This window comes from Leucopleurus acutus (genome assembly GCF_964270905.1).
Source record: "Leucopleurus acutus genome assembly, chromosome: 11".
NCBI classification, from domain to species: domain Eukaryota; kingdom Metazoa; phylum Chordata; class Mammalia; order Artiodactyla; family Delphinidae; genus Leucopleurus; species Leucopleurus acutus.
Window position 1 is genome coordinate 52416684 of NC_139152.1, and position 12800 is coordinate 52429483.

Below are 12800 nucleotides of genomic sequence, written 5' to 3' on the forward strand. Positions count from 1 at the left end.
GCAGGGAGAGAAATACTGCCTCTCAACAGGGAATCATCCTTTTGTTTCATGATGCTTGCATCTTGGCATCTGGAATTTAATCAACTCTTCTCTGTCTTAGAGCCAAGAATCTGGAAAGTGGGTGAGAACTTCAGATGTGATTCGGTCTTTTACAATGGCACTGAAGAAAACTTATCAACACTTGGTTCACAGCTTAGCGGCACGATGATGAAAACTGGACATGTGTGAGGGCGCGGTGAGGAAGAGGCTGGGATGGGGTTGCAGGAGACTGTGGCGATGCCTAGCTCAGTGCTGGGCACATGTTCTTGCCAACTCTAAGCTGGGTGTTTCCTTAGTGAGAGTCTAATTTTAAAGCAACTGTTTGCTTTGTTCTTCTAATTCTTTTTTTTTTTGGTTGTGTCGCGTGGCATGTGGGATCTTAGTTTCCTGACCGGGGATTGAACCTGCACCCACTGCAGTGTAAGCGAGGAGTCTTCACTAAACTGCCAGGGAAGTCCCTAATTTTGTTATTTTTAACAGATTTCTGGGAAAATCAACCAAATGCTAGTCATATACATTGACTAATCGCTTTATAGATAATAAAAACACAAGCATTAAATACTTGTGTGCTCCAGAGATAACCAATTAATTGTAACAATATTTAGGCTAAAGGGATAGTTTGAGACCAACAGAATGTTGGGAAGAAAGGATTTCTTTTTTACTTTTTCCATAGAACTTTTTCTTAAATTTGAAGTATAGCTGATTTACAGTGTTGTGTTAGTTTCAGGTGTACAGCACAGTGATTCAGTTTTTTATATATATATATATATATATACACACACATATATACACATATATATATATCTGAAAAAGAATCTTTTTCAGATTCTCCTCCCTTTGTAATATGGGTTATTACAAAATACTGAGTATAGTTCCCTGTGCTCTACAGTAGGTCCTTGTTAGTTATCTATTTTATATATAGTAGTGTGTATATATTAGGAAGTATTTTTTTAAGTTAAAAAGTAGATTTGATACTCAGGAGACAGCATGTTATGAAGAGAGGGCTAAAGCCCGAGATTTGGAACATTTGAAATTATAAATGTAGGTTGAACTAGGTACCTTGAAAGAGGTCTTCTTTCTCTAGGATTCTTGAAAGCCTCCTTTTCTTTTTCTTGTTTGGGTCAATGGCATCACCACCTGTCTAGTTCCCTAACTAGAAATCATGGAGCCCTCCCTGAGTTGTTTCCCGTCCTCACCTCCCGGCAATCTAAGCAAGTTTAGAGGAAAGAGCCAGGTTTGGACCCCAGACAGGCTCGGGGAGAGCCAGCTTTTCTGCAGACATGGAGAGCTCTGTGACCTTGGTCACATCACATATGTCTCAAATCTGTTTCCTCTTCTGTTAAAAGCACTTGCCATTGTGGGTAGAGAAAAGGTATGTAAAGCGTGGAGCTCAGCAGCGGGCTCAGAATCGAGCCTCCATACATGTTAGCAATTATTATTGAATAAGGGCTAAAGCTTAAGAACAGCTACACACGAGCTCTTCCTAGATGCTTGGAACCATGTTACATGCGTGTCACATATATTTACTAATTTAATTTTTGTAACAATCTTTTAAGATGGATACTATTATTTCCCACATATTTTTTGCAGATGAGGAAACTAAGGTAGAGAGAGGTCAAGTAACTTGCCCAAGATCACATAGCCAGTAAGTGGTAGAACCAGGGTTTGAACCTTGAACAGTCAGGTTTCAGCATCTATGCTCAGCTACCAAGTTCTTTCGATTCTGTCTCTGAAAATATGTCTTTTGTTTTGGTCCATCCCTCTCCCTTCAATGCTCTAACTTGGATTATTGTCGTAGCTTTCAGACTGGCCTGTTTCCAGCCTTATTACTCCAATCAATTCTCCTTGCGCCCCAGAGTTGTCTTTCTAAAATACACATCTGTCCACATTTGACCCCAACTTAAAAATTGACAGCTTCGGGGCTTCCCTGGTGGTGCAGTGGTTGAGAGTCCGCCTGCCGATGCAGGGGACACGGGTTCGTGCCCCGGTCTGGGAGGATCCCACATGCCACGGAGCGGCTGGGCCCGTGAGCCATGGCCACTGAGCCTGTGCGTCCAGAGCCTGTGCTCCGCAATGGGAGAGGCCACAACAATGAGAGGCCCGCGTGCCGCAAAAAAAAAAAAAAAAAAAAAAAAAAATGACAGGTTTCTATCCGCTTACAGGATTAAGCGGATAATGCTGAGTGTGCGTTCAAGGCCCTGCCCACATTTCCAGCCTTATTTTCTTCCAGACCCTTTGCTGCCCTCTGTGTGCTTTTGGGTGCTTGACTGATTCTGTTGCCTGGACTTGGAATTCTCCTCTCTATTTTGTCTGATCATCCTTTAAGGTTTGATTGAAATATCCTCCTCTCTAAAGCCTCTCTCATCCTCCCAGGCCCCACTGTGATCCCTTCCTCAGTGTGGCCAGTCTTCCGCATGCCCTCCTGGCACTGCATGCAACTGCACATTTACCTGCGGCAGGGAAAGCCACCTGATTTATCTTTGTACCCTAGCATGTAGTAGGAGCTCAGTAAACCCTGATTAGGTTATAATTGAAATTTCAAAAGGTAAAAGAAAAAGCTTTACTGTTTTTGCTCATTTTACAAGTAACCAGGCTCATTGGGATGGAATCATATACCCTCAGCCCACCACAGAGAGAGCCACTCTGAATACTTTAGAATATTTTTCTCCAGACCTTTTGCTATGTTTATAGGAACACAGAGGTAGAAATTTTTCTAAATAAAATTGGGATCACACTGTGATTCCTCCTTTGTAAGAGGATCTTTTGGTTCAGTGTGCTGGAGGCATCTTTCTGTGTGAATAAATGTGGAGCTGGACCATCGTTTGTTTAACCAATCACCGTACATTGGAATTTTAGGCTTTTTCCAGTTTTTCCCACTACTATAAATAATACTGGGCTAAATATCCTTGTATCTGCATCTTTGTGCCTTTTTTCAGTTATAGTTACCTAATCACTGTTTTTAAAAAAATTTAGGTATTTCTAATATTTTCCTACTACTATAAATAATATATACTATAAATAATACTTGGATAAACCTCCTTGTACATACACCTTTGTCCTCTTTTCAATTATTTTCTTAGGCTAACTTATTATAAGGAACCTCATTGCTTAGCATTTGGTCAAAGGGCGTGTACTTTGTAAAGATTTTGGACGCACATTGTGGAATTACCCTGCAGTAAGGTTATGTCAATTCACACAAACGTTATCATTACCCTTTTACCTCTCTTTTGCTCACACTGGGGTTTATGAAAGTTTAAAAACTTGATTAGGTATATTTTGTGGACTGGTGTCTAGCCTTAACCACAAATAGCACAATTTCCCTAGGAAAGTGTATAGCCTCTCCTGTAAGGAAGTCTTGTGACATGCACCCCCATGACAAACATTATCATGTTGTTCTAGGGGATATTTATTATGCATTTGTGAGGTAAACAGGTCAGTGGTATTTAGAACTGTTCCCAAGACCCTTTGAAAGGATTCAGGACAGGAGATTAATTTGTGAGGTCCTTCCAAAGTCTGGCAAATTATATTTAGACAACCGGCATGAGAAATATGTAGACAGATGGAGAGAGTTCAGAGAAAAGCAATAAAAATGATGAAGCAAATGCGGGGGGGGGGCTGATTTATGAGGAGAACTTAAAGACACCAAAAACACAGAGCTGGGACCCAGAAACAACTTCAGGGAACATGATAACAGACAGAAAATACTTGAAAGGTATAACCCACCGAAGTGAAGACTTATTTAGCTTGATACCCAAAGCATAAGCAATGGCAATGAGGTGAAATGAAAGAGAAGACTTGGACCCACTAATTTACTCAGGAGTGTCTCGAGAGAGAGGTTAGAAGTTCCCTGACCGGAAACATTTAGCACCAGACAGCACTCAGCCCCCCCTCAAGGAGAGGGTTCTAGACCGGAAAGCAGGAAAGTAGACTTGCAGGTTAGATCATGCCAATCTTTGGAGCCCTTCCATGTTGTTACCTCATGGTGACCGTAAATACACTACCTGGGGCCCCAAAGGTAGAGTAATACGGCTCATCTCTTTTTCATTTCCTGCCTTTAATGCCTCTTGAAGTGCGCAGGTTTAATCATGTCTGAACATATGCTGCTTCCATCAAGTCTGTCCACAGGGAGCCTTAGTGACAGAGGTGGGGAGCTGAAGCTATTGTTCAGGCAGACAATGGTGGTAGCCCTCGTGTCCTTCCCTGCCTGTTTGAAATCCTGAAGGAGGACAAGGGAAAGAGCCCAACAGTCAGGCATGGAGCCCACCCTCCCCAAACCAGAAAGGATGTCTCTCACCAGTGAGGCCTCATCTTTTTTGTCCCAAAACTTACCCTCATAACAGAAATGTAGGGGCTTTGTCTCTTCAAGATTCTCACAGGCTAGCTGGTCCCAGGGGAGGAGGAAGCGTGTGAGGACCTATTTGGGGGATATGGTCCTGATTTTGGTCTCCTAGCTCTGCCGTCAATAATAGAAAGTTAATTTGCTTGGATTTACTCCAGCCAGTACTCAATTATTCATAAAATGGGGACCAGAACTATAAGGATCATTGAAAAACACAATAACACACACACAGAGCCCATTGTTTAAAGCATTTTGCCCCCCATGACAAACCAACAAGTGTTTCGTAAGCACTTTTCATGTGCTCGATGCTGGCGTGGCTCTGTGAGTAGAGCTGAAGCTGCTTTTTGTAGAATCAGCGCCGGGACAGCTAGAAGTGGCAAAAGAAAGTGAGGAGGACAAAGGCAGACTGTGCTGCCACCTCTCATGAGAGAGAGAGAGGGAGAGGGAGAGGGAGAGAGAGCAAGCCAATCTCCGAGGTGTTCATGTTAGGAGCTCCGGCTTTGACCCTAGACAAGTGCTTCGCTGCTTACTAATTGTGACCTGGGTCAAATGACTTAACCTCGCTCAGTCTCCATTTTTTCATCAGGAAAAGCAGAGCTAAGAGCAGCACCCAGCTCATAGGATTTGGGAGGAGGGTTAAGTAAATAAAACATACAATGTGCTTAACCAGCCTTGTACAAAGACAGCACTCAATAAATGTCAGCCAAAACATCCCTGCTCTCCTCCTGCATGCACGTGCGCGCACACACACACACACACACACACACACGATGCACACGCACAGACACACACACAGACACCACACACAGATGCACAGACACACAGACACACACAGAGACACACACACGGATGCACACGCACAGACACACACAGACACCACACACAGACACACACAGACACACACAGAGACACACACACACGGATGCACACGCACAGACACACACACAGATGCACAGACACACAGAGACACACACACACACGGATGCACACGCACAGACACACAGACACCACACACACACACAGATGCACACGCACACACACACCACAGATGCACAGACACACACAGACACACACAGAGACACATACACACGGATGCACACACACACAGACACCACACACAGACACACAGACACACACAGACACAGAGACACACACACACGGATGCATACGCACAGACACACACACAGACACACAGACACAGACACACACACACAGACACACAGACACACACACACCACACACAGACACACACAGAGACACACAGATGCACACGCACGCACACACACTCACAGACACACACAGACACACAGACACAGAGACACACAGAGACACACAGACACACAGAGACACACACAGAAACACACAGACACACACACACAGACACACAGAGACACACACAGACACACAGAGACAGACACACAGAGACACACAGACACACACACACAGACACACACACAGAGACACACATGCAGACACACAGAGACACACAGATGCACACGCACAGACACCACACACAGACACCACACACAGACACACACAGACACACAGACACACACAGAGAGGCACACACAGAGAGGCACACACACAGACACACAGAGACACACAGTTGCACACGCACAGACACACACACAGACACACACAGACACACAGAAACACACAGACACACAGAGACACACACAGAGACACACACACAGAGACACACACACACGGCATCTCCTGTCACAGAGTCCACAGGGGCCTCCCTGGGCCCACCTGTGAGAAAGGGAAAGTGAGCTTCACCTCTGAAGGTATTTCTGAAGCTGCAGCCATGAATTCCCAGGAGATGCAGTGAGAAGTTATAAAGTTTTATTTTTTTATTTCAATGCTTTAATATTAAATATATTTAATGTTTCCATATTTTAAAAAGTGGAATTTTGGATCATATCTGTGATCACCTCATATCCAAGCACTGCCATTTAATTTTAGTGCCCACATTTGCTTCTAGGTTCGTGACTAGTGACGACAGAAAGTGACAGCTTTAAACTTTCTCTTAAACTGGGGTATGAGTTCATCACTCTTTCTGTATGTTTCTCAAGTTTGAGAAAAGCTTAGCTATACTAAATAAACACTATGGCAGGTAAGGATGGGGAAGATGGGCGGGCCTATGTGGGAAAGTCCCAGGAGTACCTGAAAGAAGGAGAAAGTTCTGGAAAGAGGAGGCAGCATCTGGTAGAGGTTAATTATGAGCTATGAGCTAGGCTGATTTGATTCAGAGGTCAGCTCAGTCACCTTGGCTGTGACTTTAGAGCCTAGAGGCCATCACAAATGTATGAGAGTTAGAGAAACATTTATGTGAAATCCCTTGAGACATGGACTCATCTCAAGCACCAACATCTCTTCAACCACATCCACAGCACAACATACAACCTATGCGCACAGGAGTGGATTTACACTGTCCTGTGCAGACTCTGGCCAATGCACTCACTGGGCCAGCGGAAGTGTTCTTCAGGTTATGTGGCTGTGAAGACATCACCTGACTCTGCCACCACGAAGCAAAGAGACTGTGCAGAGGACAACTTCTGTATAATGAACACAGAATCAACAGGGGCCAGTTACTCACCAGAGAATGGCAGAGGCAGAAGAGGTTTTTCAGGGAAGGAGACACGACAGTGCCCCATCTGAGACTGTCATAGGGAGGGGTGAAAGCAATTGTATAAGAGATCTAATATTGGGACTTGGAGCTCAAGCAGGAATTATAGTGTTCCTGCTGTGACTGGCCACCCTGATGTCGTATAATGTGAATCTTTATTCCAGGAGGTCAGGCACCTCTCCTCACATGCCTGGGGCAGGGAACCCACAGATGCACTTGCCTCAGCCTCTGGACCTGCTGTCCCACGGGTCTGAACAGCTCCTCCTCCGCTCCTGGAGAGCACACAGAGCACAGGCTCCTGGTTGACTAATGCATGGCCAGGAGGGCAGCAGCAGGTTTTGGAGGGAGACCAATGGACCAGTCTTGCCGAGACTCAGCAGTCACATCAGAAAAATAGGGATAATTTTGAGGATGTAAGAAAATCACGGGGAGGGGGAAGGGTAAGCTGGGACGAAGTGAGAGAGTAGCATGGACATATATACACTACCAAATGTAAAATAGATAGCTAGTGGGAAGCAGCTGCATAGCACAGGGAGATCAGCTCGGTGCTTTGTGACCACCTAGAGCGGTGGGATAGGGAGGGTGGGAGGGAGACGCAAGAGGGAGGAGCTATGGAGATATACGTATATGTATAGCTGATTCACTTTGTTATAAAGCAGAAACTAACACACCATTGTAAAGCAATTATACTCCAATAAAGATGTTAAAAAAAAAAAAAAGAAAATCACATAGTCCAGCCCCTTGCACCCAGCAAATTGTAGCTATCACCATTATTTAAATTCAGCAGTGGATAGAACAGGATGGGGAAGCCTGGCTTCCAGCCCAAAGAATATAGAAGAAAGCTTCAGTTGCTCAACCATTGAGGCTTTTTTTTTTTTTACCTCAATGGGTTGCCCTGAGGATATCTACTGAATAGCTCATTGTCTCACTGGCCACATGTGTGCAACTGAGGATTTTGCTTGGAGTGCATGAAAGTGTCTGGGAGAAAGGGCAACACTCAGTTTCCTGGGACTGGCCGTGCCATCTTCTCTCCAGCTTGGTTTTGGGGTTTTGGACATGACCTTATCTGGCTCACCAGAGGATCCCTTTTCATTTTCCATCTGTAGATGATTAAGGTGACCTTAAACTCTAAACAGTAGATTTTAAATATGTGTATAGGGACCAATATCTGTGCGTGACGAGTGTAGCTCATCACCTTGGGAAGAGTGTGGACATTCAGATTCTAGCTCATCCTGACTATGTGACTGACAGAGGCTTGGCCCCTTCACGGGTTGGGGCCTTAATTGCTTCATCTGCAAGTCCCTCAGGAGACTGGATTAAATGCTGTCTAAGGATGGACCCTTCAGTGTTTTCAGCTGATCTATGAATACCTTACTGGAGTGCCTGAATGGTTGCTGATTTTCTTAAAGGTCTTGGAGCTGACCACCGTATTCGTAGAAAGGTGAGTTCAGGAGAATCTGTTCCATGAACCCTCACTTATAGAGAAAAAGTATTTAATTTGAGGATCTTCTCAGCCTTTAAATTCACCTTTTCCTTCTACTGTCTACTTTTTTTGTTTGTTTTACTTGGTTTTGGTTTACTAGGTTTTTTTTTTTTACATCTTTATTGGAGTATAATTGCTTTGCAATGGTGTGTTAGTTTCTGCTTCATAACAAAGTGACTCAGTTATACATATACATATGTTCCCATGTCTCTTCCCTCTTGCATCTCCCTCCCTATCCCACCCTCCCTATCCCACCCCTCCAGGCGGTCACAAAGCACCGAGCTGATCTCCCTGTGCTATGCGGCTGCTTCCCACTAGCTATCTACCTTACGTTTGGTAGTGTATATATGTCCATGCCACTCTCTCGCTTTGTCACAGTTTACCCTTCCCCCTCCCCATATCCTCAAGCCCATTCTCTAGTAGGTCTGTGTCTTTATTCCTGTCTTACCCCTAGGTTCTTCATGACATTGTTTTTTTCCTATATTCCATATATATGTGTTAGCATACGGTATTTGTCTTTCTCTTTCTGACTTACTTCACTCTGTATGACAGACTCTAGGTCTATCCACCTCATTACAAATAGCTCAATTTCGTTTCTTTTTATGGCTGAGTAATATTCCATTGTATATATGTGCCGCATCTTCTTTATCCATTCATCTGTCGATGGACACTTAGGTTGTTTCCATGTCTGGGCTATTGTAAATAGGGCTGCAATGAGCATTTTGGTACATGACTCTTTGAATTATGTTTTTCTCAGGGTATATGCCCAGTAGTGGGATTGCTGGGTCATATGGTAGTTCTATTTGTAGTTTTTTAAGGAATCTCCATACTGTTCTCCATAGTGGCTGTACCAGTTCACATTCCCACCAGCAGTGCAAGAGTGTTCCCTTTTCTCCACACCCTCTCCAGCATTTATTGTTTCTAGATTTTTTGATGATGGCCATTCTGACTGGAGTGAGATGATATCTCATTGTAGTTTTGATTTGCATTTCTCTAATGATTAATGATGTTGAGCATTCTTTCATGTGTTTGTTGGCAGTCTGTATATCTTCTTTGGAGAAATGTCTATTTAGGTCTTATGCCCGTTTTTGGATTGGGTTTTTTGTTTTTTTGTTATTGAGCTGCATGAGCTGCTTATAAATTTTGGAGATTAATCCTTTGTCAGTTGCTTCATTTGCAAATATTTTCCCCCATTCTGAGGGTTGTCTTTTGGTCTTGTTTATGGTTTCCTTTGCTGTGCAAAGGCTTTGAAGTTTCATTAGGTCCCATTTGTTTATTTTTGTTTTTATTTCAATTACTCTAGGAGGTGGGTCAGAAAGGATCTTGCTGTGATTTATGTCATAGAATGTTCTGCCTATGTTTTCCTCTAAGAGTTTGATAGTGTCTGGCCTTACATTTAGGTCTGTAATCCATTTTGAGCTTATTTTTGTGTATGGTGTTAGGGAGTGATCTAATCTCATACTTTTACATGTACCTGTCCAGTTTTCCCAGCACCACTTATTGAAGAGGCTGTCCTTTCTCCACTGTACGTTCCTGCCTCCTTTATCAAAGATAAGGTGACCATATGTACATAGAGAATCCTAATGATGCCATCAGAAAACTACTAGAGCTAATCAATGAATTTGGTAAAGTAGCAGGATACTAAATTAATGCACAGAAATCTCTTGCATTCCTATACACTAATGATGAAAAATCTGAAAGTGAAATCAAGAAATAACTCCCATTTACCATTGCAACAAAAAGAATAAAATATCTAGGAATAAACCTACCTAAGGAGACAAAAGACCTGTATGCAGAAAATTATAAGACACTGATGAAAGAAATTAAAGATGAAACAAATAGATGGAGAGATATACCATGTTCTTGGATTGGAAGAATCAACATTGTGAAAATGACTCTACTACCCAAAGCAATCTACAGATTCAATGCAATCCCTATCAAACTACCACTGGCATTTTTCACAGAACTAGAACAAAAAATTTCACAATTTGTATGGAAACACAAAAGACCCCGAATAGCCAAAGCAATCTTGAGAACAAAAAACGGAGCTGGAGGAATCAGGCTCCCTGACTTCAGACTATACTACACAGCTAAAGTAATCAAGACAGTATGGTACTGGCACAAAAACATAAAGATAGATCAATGGAACAGGATAGAAAGCCCAGAGATAAACCCACACACATATGGTCACCTTATCTTTGATAAAGGAGGCAGGAATGTACAGTGGAGAAAGGACAGCCTCTTAAATAAGTGGTGCTGGGAAAACTGGACAGGTACTGTCTACTTTTGGGCTTACTCTGCACTGGTATTTCCATGATTCAATGGAAATAAAAAGAAGTGAACACCCTATGTATAGCAGTGAGGAAAATCTCTGCTGCCTTTTGCTAAATCAGAATTACAGTACATGAGTTTGCTGGAATTTAAACCCACTTGGGTATGTTCAGAGAAGAAACTACAGTGACCTGGAGAAGCAATAGGAAGATAGAGAACACAGGACTAAAGAATTCCTCTTTACAGAGCTGCCAAGGGCCTTGGGGTGTTCTCATGTGCTTTGAGATAAATGAAAACACTTTTGAGTCCACCATCCCTGCAGACCTCTAGGTGCTGCTGGGACTACTGCAGGAGGGCCAACTCTGAGGGCCAGTCCTCCCCTTCTCTTCTTCCATCACACTAAGTCAACTCAGGATGGGGGAGAAGTAGTTTATGATGAAATCCACAGCCCTGCGATGGCTGTTGAGGTGTGCTTCTGTAGTAATGCCACCTTAGGTCCACGAAGCATGAATTGACATTTATTTGGATGCAACTGGCTCTAAAGTCTGAGGCAGAAAAGCAAGAGCTAGACTTTCTGTAACCCGAGTTCTTTCAACATTTAAGTGTTTTTTGTGCAGTTGCAGGAATGGAAAAAGCACGGGGTTAATGCACTTAGCGGCCTCTCTGGTTCTTTATGGAGGCAGGCAGGCACATTTCCAGGAGTGACCAAGGGTAGAGAGAGAGGGAGAAAAGCGAGTATGTGGGAACTCTGTTATTTTCTGAGCAATTTTTTTGTAACCTTAAAACTGCTCTAAAAAATCTGTTAAAGAAAAGGAAAAAAACACAGTCGGTGTTGAGTAGTTAACTTTGAAAATTACCAATCATTTATCTGTATTTGCCCCCCTTTTCATTGTTACTGAGCTAAAAATCATTTCATAATAATGATGAAAAATATAATATGTTTTTAAAAAAGCTTAGAGGGATGGGTCATTGCTGGCCTGGGTTCTGGTGGGGTCACCAAGAGGAGAGGTGAGCCTGGAACATGACACATAATAGATACTCAGTAAGTATAAAATGAATGAATAGATAAGTGAAATAAATGAGGTGGCCTGTCTGTGTTGGGACACAGGGATCTTTCTAATGTTATGCCCTGGGTTACCACTCAGGTGCAGGCTGCCTCTGGGGACCAGCCTTGTCCCCTGCCCCAGGCAGGGAAGCTGCCATCACCCACTCTATTCCTGGACTCCTCGAAACACAAAACCATAAGCTTGCCTCTTCCTCATCAACCCTGAAGGCAAATGATTGGGCTTTTTTTTTTTTGACTTAAGGGTTTTGCTGTCAACTGTAGGGGAATAGAAGCAAATCAGAATTTCGTTGTCTAAGTTGCTAGAATATTGCAAAATTCTTATAGTGTCCTAGGCCCTGGCATAAAGTTCTTGCCATGCACCTACAGTGGCAACTGGATGAGCCTTTGATCTTCAGTGATTGGTTTTTATTTCCTGTCACATCACCCCACTTACTGTCTCTAATATTATTGGTCTTCTTGGTGATTATATGCCTCATTTTCTCTGGATATAAATTCCTTGAGAAAAGGTTGCTGCCTGTCTCATTCCCACTATCTCTAAAGCTTAGAATGGGCCTCTACTATAGTGGGTGTTCTGGTTGGAGAATGAGTGAATGGAAACCCAAGAGTCCAAGGCAGTTTAGAGAGGAAATTCGAACCTGAGTTGAAGATGTTAGTGGCACTCACACACGTTTGGCAGGCATTTGGAGATATGGACATCTGACTTATTCATTCATTCAAAAACTGTTACCTGAGCACCTACTATGTGCCAGCTACGATGTGGGCACTTGAAATACAGATGTGGCTTTCAGCCACAGATTCCAGACCCAGGAATAGAATCTCTAGACCAAGTTCTCGAACTTACTTCTTCTGCCAATTTGCTATGTGGGTTGGACCAAATCTCTTAACCTTTCTCTGTACCGAGTAGGTTAGCTGACAGTCCATTGCCTCACAGACCAGTTGTAAGGATTAATTGGCATTTACAGAGTGCTTTGGG

At 43.1% G+C, this 12800-nt stretch overlaps 1 pseudogene across 1 annotated transcript in view; it reads left to right on the forward strand.

Annotated features, from left to right (window-relative positions):
• Positions 1-6487: 6487 nt before the first annotated feature.
• LOC309968942 (hsc70-interacting protein-like) overlaps positions 6488-12800 on the forward strand; it is a 116234-nt pseudogene continuing 109921 nt past the window's right edge. The window contains exons 1-2 of the transcript in view: positions 6488-6586; positions 8417-8448. The product of the transcript in view is annotated as a hsc70-interacting protein-like (transcript). The remainder of the gene's footprint in view (positions 6587-8416; positions 8449-12800) is intronic.